The sequence below is a fragment of the Orbicella faveolata genome, unplaced genomic scaffold, assembly GCF_042242905.1.
Source record: "Orbicella faveolata isolate gen_17 unplaced genomic scaffold, um_ofav_v1 contig_52, whole genome shotgun sequence".
Classification (NCBI taxonomy): Eukaryota; Metazoa; Cnidaria; class Anthozoa; order Scleractinia; family Merulinidae; genus Orbicella; species Orbicella faveolata.
In genome coordinates, this window is record NW_028301583.1 from 188,644 (window position 1) to 195,850 (window position 7,207).

Below are 7,207 nucleotides of genomic sequence, written 5' to 3' on the forward strand. Positions count from 1 at the left end.
CCGAGAGATTCCAAAGCCAGCTAAGACTTCAAATCACAAAAGGGCGATTCTCCAATGGTCAGTCATCAAAGCCACATTCAAGAGATTGCCTCCAGTGTGCTGCTCAGTGTTGCAGTGCTGTAATCAAACAAGAAAACGTTCTAATATGCTGTCAACTTGCTGGAAAAATCATTTAAAAAAAAAAGAAAACATTTTGAAAACAGAGGGATCAATGATGTGGAGGCGTATGGAAATCTTCTCTGAAGAGTCCAGTCCCAAAATGGCTCCAAAAGTCTACAACACGGCGTATTCCCAGGTGGTCACCCAGCCAGGTACTGACGCCGCCCAACAGGACTTGACTTCGGTGATCGGACGAGAACCGGTACGTTCCCTGTGGTGTGGTCGTAGACGAAAGAAACAACTCAAACCTTGCCCAATTGCTTGGACTCTCTTTTAAGTCTCTTAGAAGGAAGGCCTTTAATTGCTGTTGTGATGAATTTCCAATTACGTCTCGGCTACTTAACCGAGAGATTCCAAAGCCAGCTAAGACTTCAAATCACAAAAGGGCGATTCTCCAATGGTCAGTCATCAAAGCCACATTCAAGAGATTGCCTCCAGTGTGCTGCTCAGTGTTGCAGTGCTGTAATCAAACAAGAAAACGTTCTAATATGCTGTCAACTTGCTGGAAAAATCATTTAAAAAAAAAAGAAAACATTTTGAAAACAGAGGGATCAATCATGTGGAGGCGTATGGAAATCTTCTCTGAAGAGTCCAGTCCCAAAATGGCTCCAAAAGTCTACAACACGGCGTATTCCCAGGTGGTCACCCAGCCAGGTACTGACGCCGCCCAACAGGACTTGACTTCGGTGATCGGACGAGAACCGGTACGTTCCCTGTGGTGTGGTCGTAGACGAAAGAAACAACTCAAACCTTGCCCAATTGCTTGGACTCTCTTTTAAGTCTCTTAGAAGGAAGGCCTTTAATTGCTGTTGTGATGAATTTCCAATTACGTCTCGGCTACTTAACCGAGAGATTCCAAAGCCAGCTAAGACTTCAAATCACAAAAGGGCGATTCTCCAATGGTCAGTCATCAAAGCCACATTCAAGAGATTGCCTCCAGTGTGCTGCTCAGTGTTGCAGTGCTGTAATCAAACAAGAAAACGTTCTAATATGCTGTCAACTTGCTGGAAAAATCATTTAAAAAAAAAAGAAAACATTTTGAAAACAGAGGGATCAATCATGTGGAGGCGTATGGAAATCTTCTCTGAAGAGTCCAGTCCCAAAATGGCTCCAAAAGTCTACAACACGGCGTATTCCCAGGTGGTCACCCAGCCAGGTACTGACGCCGCCCAACAGGACTTGACTTCGGTGATCGGACGAGAACCGGTACGTTCCCTGTGGTGTGGTCGTAGACGAAAGAAACAACTCAAACCTTGCCCAATTGCTTGGACTCTCTTTTAAGTCTCTTAGAAGGAAGGCCTTTAATTGCTGTTGTGATGAATTTCCAATTACGTCTCGGCTACTTAACCGAGAGATTCCAAAGCCAGCTAAGACTTCAAATCACAAAAGGGCGATTCTCCAATGGTCAGTCATCAAAGCCACATTCAAGAGATTGCCTCCAGTGTGCTGCTCAGTGTTGCAGTGCTGTAATCAAACAAGAAAACGTTCTAATATGCTGTCAACTTGCTGGAAAAATCATTTAAAAAAAAAAGAAAACATTTTGAAAACAGAGGGATCAATGATGTGGAGGCGTATGGAAATCTTCTCTGAAGAGTCCAGTCCCAAAATGGCTCCAAAAGTCTACAACACGGCGTATTCCCAGGTGGTCACCCAGCCAGGTACTGACGCCGCCCAACAGGACTTGACTTCGGTGATCGGACGAGAACCGGTACGTTCCCTGTGGTGTGGTCGTAGACGAAAGAAACAACTCAAACCTTGCCCAATTGCTTGGACTCTCTTTTAAGTCTCTTAGAAGGAAGGCCTTTAATTGCTGTTGTGATGAATTTCCAATTACGTCTCGGCTACTTAACCGAGAGATTCCAAAGCCAGCTAAGACTTCAAATCACAAAAGGGCGATTCTCCAATGGTCAGTCATCAAAGCCACATTCAAGAGATTGCCTCCAGTGTGCTGCTCAGTGTTGCAGTGCTGTAATCAAACAAGAAAACGTTCTAATATGCTGTCAACTTGCTGGAAAAATCATTTAAAAAAAAAAGAAAACATTTTGAAAACAGAGGGATCAATCATGTGGAGGCGTATGGAAATCTTCTCTGAAGAGTCCAGTCCCAAAATGGCTCCAAAAGTCTACAACACGGCGTATTCCCAGGTGGTCACCCAGCCAGGTACTGACGCCGCCCAACAGGACTTGACTTCGGTGATCGGACGAGAACCGGTACGTTCCCTGTGGTGTGGTCGTAGACGAAAGAAACAACTCAAACCTTGCCCAATTGCTTGGACTCTCTTTTAAGTCTCTTAGAAGGAAGGCCTTTAATTGCTGTTGTGATGAATTTCCAATTACGTCTCGGCTACTTAACCGAGAGATTCCAAAGCCAGCTAAGACTTCAAATCACAAAAGGGCGATTCTCCAATGGTCAGTCATCAAAGCCACATTCAAGAGATTGCCTCCAGTGTGCTGCTCAGTGTTGCAGTGCTGTAATCAAACAAGAAAACGTTCTAATATGCTGTCAACTTGCTGGAAAAATCATTTAAAAAAAAAAGAAAACATTTTGAAAACAGAGGGATCAATGATGTGGAGGCGTATGGAAATCTTCTCTGAAGAGTCCAGTCCCAAAATGGCTCCAAAAGTCTACAACACGGCGTATTCCCAGGTGGTCACCCAGCCAGGTACTGACGCCGCCCAACAGGACTTGACTTCGGTGATCGGACGAGAACCGGTACGTTCCCTGTGGTGTGGTCGTAGACGAAAGAAACAACTCAAACCTTGCCCAATTGCTTGGACTCTCTTTTAAGTCTCTTAGAAGGAAGGCCTTTAATTGCTGTTGTGATGAATTTCCAATTACGTCTCGGCTACTTAACCGAGAGATTCCAAAGCCAGCTAAGACTTCAAATCACAAAAGGGCGATTCTCCAATGGTCAGTCATCAAAGCCACATTCAAGAGATTGCCTCCAGTGTGCTGCTCAGTGTTGCAGTGCTGTAATCAAACAAGAAAACGTTCTAATATGCTGTCAACTTGCTGGAAAAATCATTTAAAAAAAAAAAGAAAACATTTTGAAAACAGAGGGATCAATGATGTGGAGGCGTATGGAAATCTTCTCTGAAGAGTCCAGTCCCAAAATGGCTCCAAAAGTCTACAACACGGCGTATTCCCAGGTGGTCACCCAGCCAGGTACTGACGCCGCCCAACAGGACTTGACTTCGGTGATCGGACGAGAACCGGTACGTTCCCTGTGGTGTGGTCGTAGACGAAAGAAACAACTCAAACCTTGCCCAATTGCTTGGACTCTCTTTTAAGTCTCTTAGAAGGAAGGCCTTTAATTGCTGTTGTGATGAATTTCCAATTACGTCTCGGCTACTTAACCGAGAGATTCCAAAGCCAGCTAAGACTTCAAATCACAAAAGGGCGATTCTCCAATGTCAGTCATCAAAGCCACATTCAAGAGATTGCCTCCAGTGTGCTGCTCAGTGTTGCAGTGCTGTAATCAAACAAGAAAACGTTCTAATATGCTGTCAACTTGCTGGAAAAATCATTTAAAAAAAAAAAGAAAACATTTTGAAAACAGAGGGATCAATGATGTGGAGGCGTATGGAAATCTTCTCTGAAGAGTCCAGTCCCAAAATGGCTCCAAAAGTCTACAACACGGCGTATTCCAGGTGGTCACCCAGCCAGGTACTGACGCCGCCCAACAGGACTTGACTTCGGTGATCGGACGAGAACCGGTACGTTCCCTGTGGTGTGGTCGTAGACGAAAGAAACAACTCAAACCTTGCCCAATTGCTTGGACTCTCTTTTAAGTCTCTTAGAAGGAAGGCCTTTAATTGCTGTTGTGATGAATTTCCAATTACGTCTCGGCTACTTAACCGAGAGATTCCAAAGCCAGCTAAGACTTCAAATCACAAAAGGGCGATTCTCCAATGGTCAGTCATCAAAGCCACATTCAAGAGATTGCCTCCAGTGTGCTGCTCAGTGTTGCAGTGCTGTAATCAACAAGAAAACGTTCTAATATGCTGTCAACTTGCTGGAAAAATCATTTAAAAAAAAAAGAAAACATTTTGAAAACAGAGGGATCAATCATGTGGAGGCGTATGGAAATCTTCTCTGAAGAGTCCAGTCCAAAATGGCTCCAAAAGTCTACAACACGGCGTATTCCCAGGTGGTCACCCAGCCAGGTACTGACGCCGCCCAACAGGACTTGACTTCGGTGATCGGACGAGAACCGGTACGTTCCCTGTGGTGTGGTCGTAGACGAAAGAAACAACTCAAACCTTGCCCAATTGCTTGGACTCTCTTTTAAGTCTCTTAGAAGGAAGGCCTTTAATTGCTGTTGTGATGAATTTCCAATTACGTCTCGGCTACTTAACCGAGAGATTCCAAAGCCAGCTAAGACTTCAAATCACAAAAGGGCGATTCTCCAATGGTCAGTCATCAAAGCCACATTCAAGAGATTGCCTCCAGTGTGCTGCTCAGTGTTGCAGTGCTGTAATCAAACAAGAAAACGTTCTAATATGCTGTCAACTTGCTGGAAAAATCATTTAAAAAAAAAAGAAAACATTTTGAAAACAGAGGATCAATGATGTGGAGGCGTATGGAAATCTTCTCTGAAGAGTCCAGTCCCAAAATGGCTCCAAAAGTCTACAACACGGCGTATTCCAGGTGGTCACCCAGCCAGGTACTGACGCCGCCCAACAGACTTGACTTCGGTGATCGGACGAGAACCGGTACGTTCCCTGTGGTGTGGTCGTAGACGAAAGAAACAACTCAAACCTTGCCCAATTGCTTGGACTCTCTTTTAAGTCTCTTAGAAGGAAGGCCTTTAATTGCTGTTGTGATGAATTTCCAATTACGTCTCGGCTACTTAACCGAGAGATTCCAAAGCCAGCTAAGACTTCAAATCACAAAAGGGCGATTCTCCAATGGTCAGTCATCAAAGCCACATTCAAGAGATTGCCTCAGTGTGCTGCTCAGTGTTGCAGTGCTGTAATCAAACAAGAAAACGTTCTAATATGCTGTCAACTTGCTGGAAAAATCATTTAAAAAAAAAAGAAAACATTTTGAAAACAGAGGGATCAATGATGTGGAGGCGTATGGAAATCTTCTCTGAAGAGTCCAGTCCAAAATGGCTCCAAAAGTCTACAACACGGCGTATTCCCAGGTGGTCACCCAGCCAGGTACTGACGCCGCCCAACAGGACTTGACTTCGGTGATCGGACGAGAACCGGTACGTTCCCTGTGGTGTGGTCGTAGACGAAAGAAACAACTCAAACCTTGCCCAATTGCTTGGACTCTCTTTTAAGTCTCTTAGAAGGAAGGCCTTTAATTGCTGTTGTGATGAATTTCCAATTACGTCTCGGCTACTTAACCGAGAGATTCCAAAGCCAGCTAAGACTTCAAATCACAAAAGGGCGATTCTCCAATGGTCAGTCATCAAAGCCACATTCAAGAGATTGCCTCCAGTGTGCTGCTCAGTGTTGCAGTGCTGTAATCAAACAAGAAACGTTCTAATATGCTGTCAACTTGCTGGAAAAATCATTTAAAAAAAAAGAAAACATTTTGAAAACAGAGGGATCAATCATGTGGAGGCGTATGGAAATCTTCTCTGAAGAGTCCAGTCCCAAAATGGCTCCAAAAGTCTACAACACGGCGTATTCCCAGGTGGTCACCCAGCCAGGTACTGACGCCGCCCAACAGGACTTGACTTCGGTGATCGGACGAGAACCGGTACGTTCCCTGTGGTGTGGTCGTAGACGAAAGAAACAACTCAAACCTTGCCCAATTGCTTGGACTCTCTTTTAAGTCTCTTAGAAGGAAGGCCTTTAATTGCTGTTGTGATGAATTTCCAATTACGTCTCGGCTACTTAACCGAGAGATTCCAAAGCCAGCTAAGACTTCAAATCACAAAAGGGCGATTCTCCAATGGTCAGTCATCAAAGCCACATTCAAGAGATTGCCTCCAGTGTGCTGCTCAGTGTTGCAGTGCTGTAATCAAACAAGAAAACGTTCTAATATGCTGTCAACTTGCTGGAAAAATCATTTAAAAAAAAAGAAAACATTTTGAAAACAGAGGGATCAATGATGTGGAGGCGTATGGAAATCTTCTCTGAAGAGTCCAGTCCCAAAATGGCTCCAAAAGTCTACAACACGGCGTATTCCCAGGTGGTCACCCAGCCAGGTACTGACGCCGCCCACAGGACTTGACTTCGGTGATCGGACGAGAACCGGTACGTTCCCTGTGGTGTGGTCGTAGACGAAAGAAACAACTCAAACCTTGCCCAATTGCTTGGACTCTCTTTTAAGTCTCTTAGAAGGAAGGCCTTTAATTGCTGTTGTGATGAATTTCCAATTACGTCTCGGCTACTTAACCGAGAGATTCCAAAGCCAGCTAAGACTTCAAATCACAAAAGGGCGATTCTCCAATGGTCAGTCATCAAAGCCACATTCAAGAGATTGCCTCCAGTGTGCTGCTCAGTGTTGCAGTGCTGTAATCAAACAAGAAAACGTTCTAATATGCTGTCAACTTGCTGGAAAAATCATTTAAAAAAAAAGAAAACATTTTGAAAACAGAGGGATCAATCATGTGGAGGCGTATGGAAATCTTCTCTGAAGAGTCCAGTCCCAAAATGGCTCCAAAAGTCTACAACACGGCGTATTCCCAGGTGGTCACCCAGCCAGGTACTGACGCCGCCCAACAGGACTTGACTTCGGTGATCGGACGAGAACCGGTACGTTCCCTGTGGTGTGGTCGTAGACGAAAGAAACAACTCAAACCTTGCCCAATTGCTTGGACTCTCTTTTAAGTCTCTTAGAAGGAAGGCCTTTAATTGCTGTTGTGATGAATTTCCAATTACGTCTCGGCTACTTAACCGAGAGATTCCAAAGCCAGCTAAGACTTCAAATCACAAAAGGGCGATTCTCCAATGGTCAGTCATCAAAGCCACATTCAAGAGATTGCCTCCAGTGTGCTGCTCAGTGTTGCAGTGCTGTAATCAAACAAGAAAACGTTCTATATGCTGTCAACTTGCTGGAAAAATCATTTAAAAAAAAAAGAAAACAT

The 7,207-nt window shown here is 44.5% G+C and overlaps 11 non-coding genes and 3 pseudogenes across 11 annotated transcripts; all 14 read right to left on the bottom strand.

The window, feature by feature from the left end:
* Positions 1-270: 270 nt before the first annotated feature.
* On the bottom strand, positions 271-389 carry LOC149095462 (5S ribosomal RNA). The gene has a single exon (XR_016204983.1). It is a non-coding gene; the product is annotated as a 5S ribosomal RNA (ribosomal RNA).
* A 383-nt stretch (positions 390-772) lies between these two features.
* On the bottom strand, positions 773-891 carry LOC149095463 (5S ribosomal RNA). Its single transcript, XR_016204985.1, has one exon. It is a non-coding gene; the product is annotated as a 5S ribosomal RNA (ribosomal RNA).
* A 383-nt stretch (positions 892-1,274) lies between these two features.
* LOC149095464 (5S ribosomal RNA) lies at positions 1,275-1,393 on the bottom strand. The gene has a single exon (XR_016204986.1). It is a non-coding gene; the product is annotated as a 5S ribosomal RNA (ribosomal RNA).
* Positions 1,394-1,776: 383 nt separating this feature from the next.
* On the bottom strand, positions 1,777-1,895 carry LOC149095465 (5S ribosomal RNA). The gene has a single exon (XR_016204987.1). It is a non-coding gene; the product is annotated as a 5S ribosomal RNA (ribosomal RNA).
* A 383-nt stretch (positions 1,896-2,278) lies between these two features.
* LOC149095466 (5S ribosomal RNA) lies at positions 2,279-2,397 on the bottom strand. Its single transcript, XR_016204988.1, has one exon. It is a non-coding gene; the product is annotated as a 5S ribosomal RNA (ribosomal RNA).
* Positions 2,398-2,780: 383 nt separating this feature from the next.
* LOC149095467 (5S ribosomal RNA) lies at positions 2,781-2,899 on the bottom strand. Its single transcript, XR_016204989.1, has one exon. It is a non-coding gene; the product is annotated as a 5S ribosomal RNA (ribosomal RNA).
* Positions 2,900-3,283: 384 nt separating this feature from the next.
* On the bottom strand, positions 3,284-3,402 carry LOC149095468 (5S ribosomal RNA). The gene has a single exon (XR_016204991.1). It is a non-coding gene; the product is annotated as a 5S ribosomal RNA (ribosomal RNA).
* A 383-nt stretch (positions 3,403-3,785) lies between these two features.
* On the bottom strand, positions 3,786-3,903 carry LOC149095469 (5S ribosomal RNA; annotated as a pseudogene).
* A 381-nt stretch (positions 3,904-4,284) lies between these two features.
* LOC149095470 (5S ribosomal RNA) lies at positions 4,285-4,403 on the bottom strand. The gene has a single exon (XR_016204992.1). It is a non-coding gene; the product is annotated as a 5S ribosomal RNA (ribosomal RNA).
* A 382-nt stretch (positions 4,404-4,785) lies between these two features.
* On the bottom strand, positions 4,786-4,902 carry LOC149095471 (5S ribosomal RNA; annotated as a pseudogene).
* A 381-nt stretch (positions 4,903-5,283) lies between these two features.
* On the bottom strand, positions 5,284-5,402 carry LOC149095472 (5S ribosomal RNA). Its single transcript, XR_016204993.1, has one exon. It is a non-coding gene; the product is annotated as a 5S ribosomal RNA (ribosomal RNA).
* A 381-nt stretch (positions 5,403-5,783) lies between these two features.
* On the bottom strand, positions 5,784-5,902 carry LOC149095473 (5S ribosomal RNA). The gene has a single exon (XR_016204994.1). It is a non-coding gene; the product is annotated as a 5S ribosomal RNA (ribosomal RNA).
* Positions 5,903-6,284: 382 nt separating this feature from the next.
* Positions 6,285-6,402, bottom strand: LOC149095474 (5S ribosomal RNA; annotated as a pseudogene).
* A 382-nt stretch (positions 6,403-6,784) lies between these two features.
* Positions 6,785-6,903, bottom strand: LOC149095475 (5S ribosomal RNA). The gene has a single exon (XR_016204995.1). It is a non-coding gene; the product is annotated as a 5S ribosomal RNA (ribosomal RNA).
* Positions 6,904-7,207: the final 304 nt, after the last annotated feature.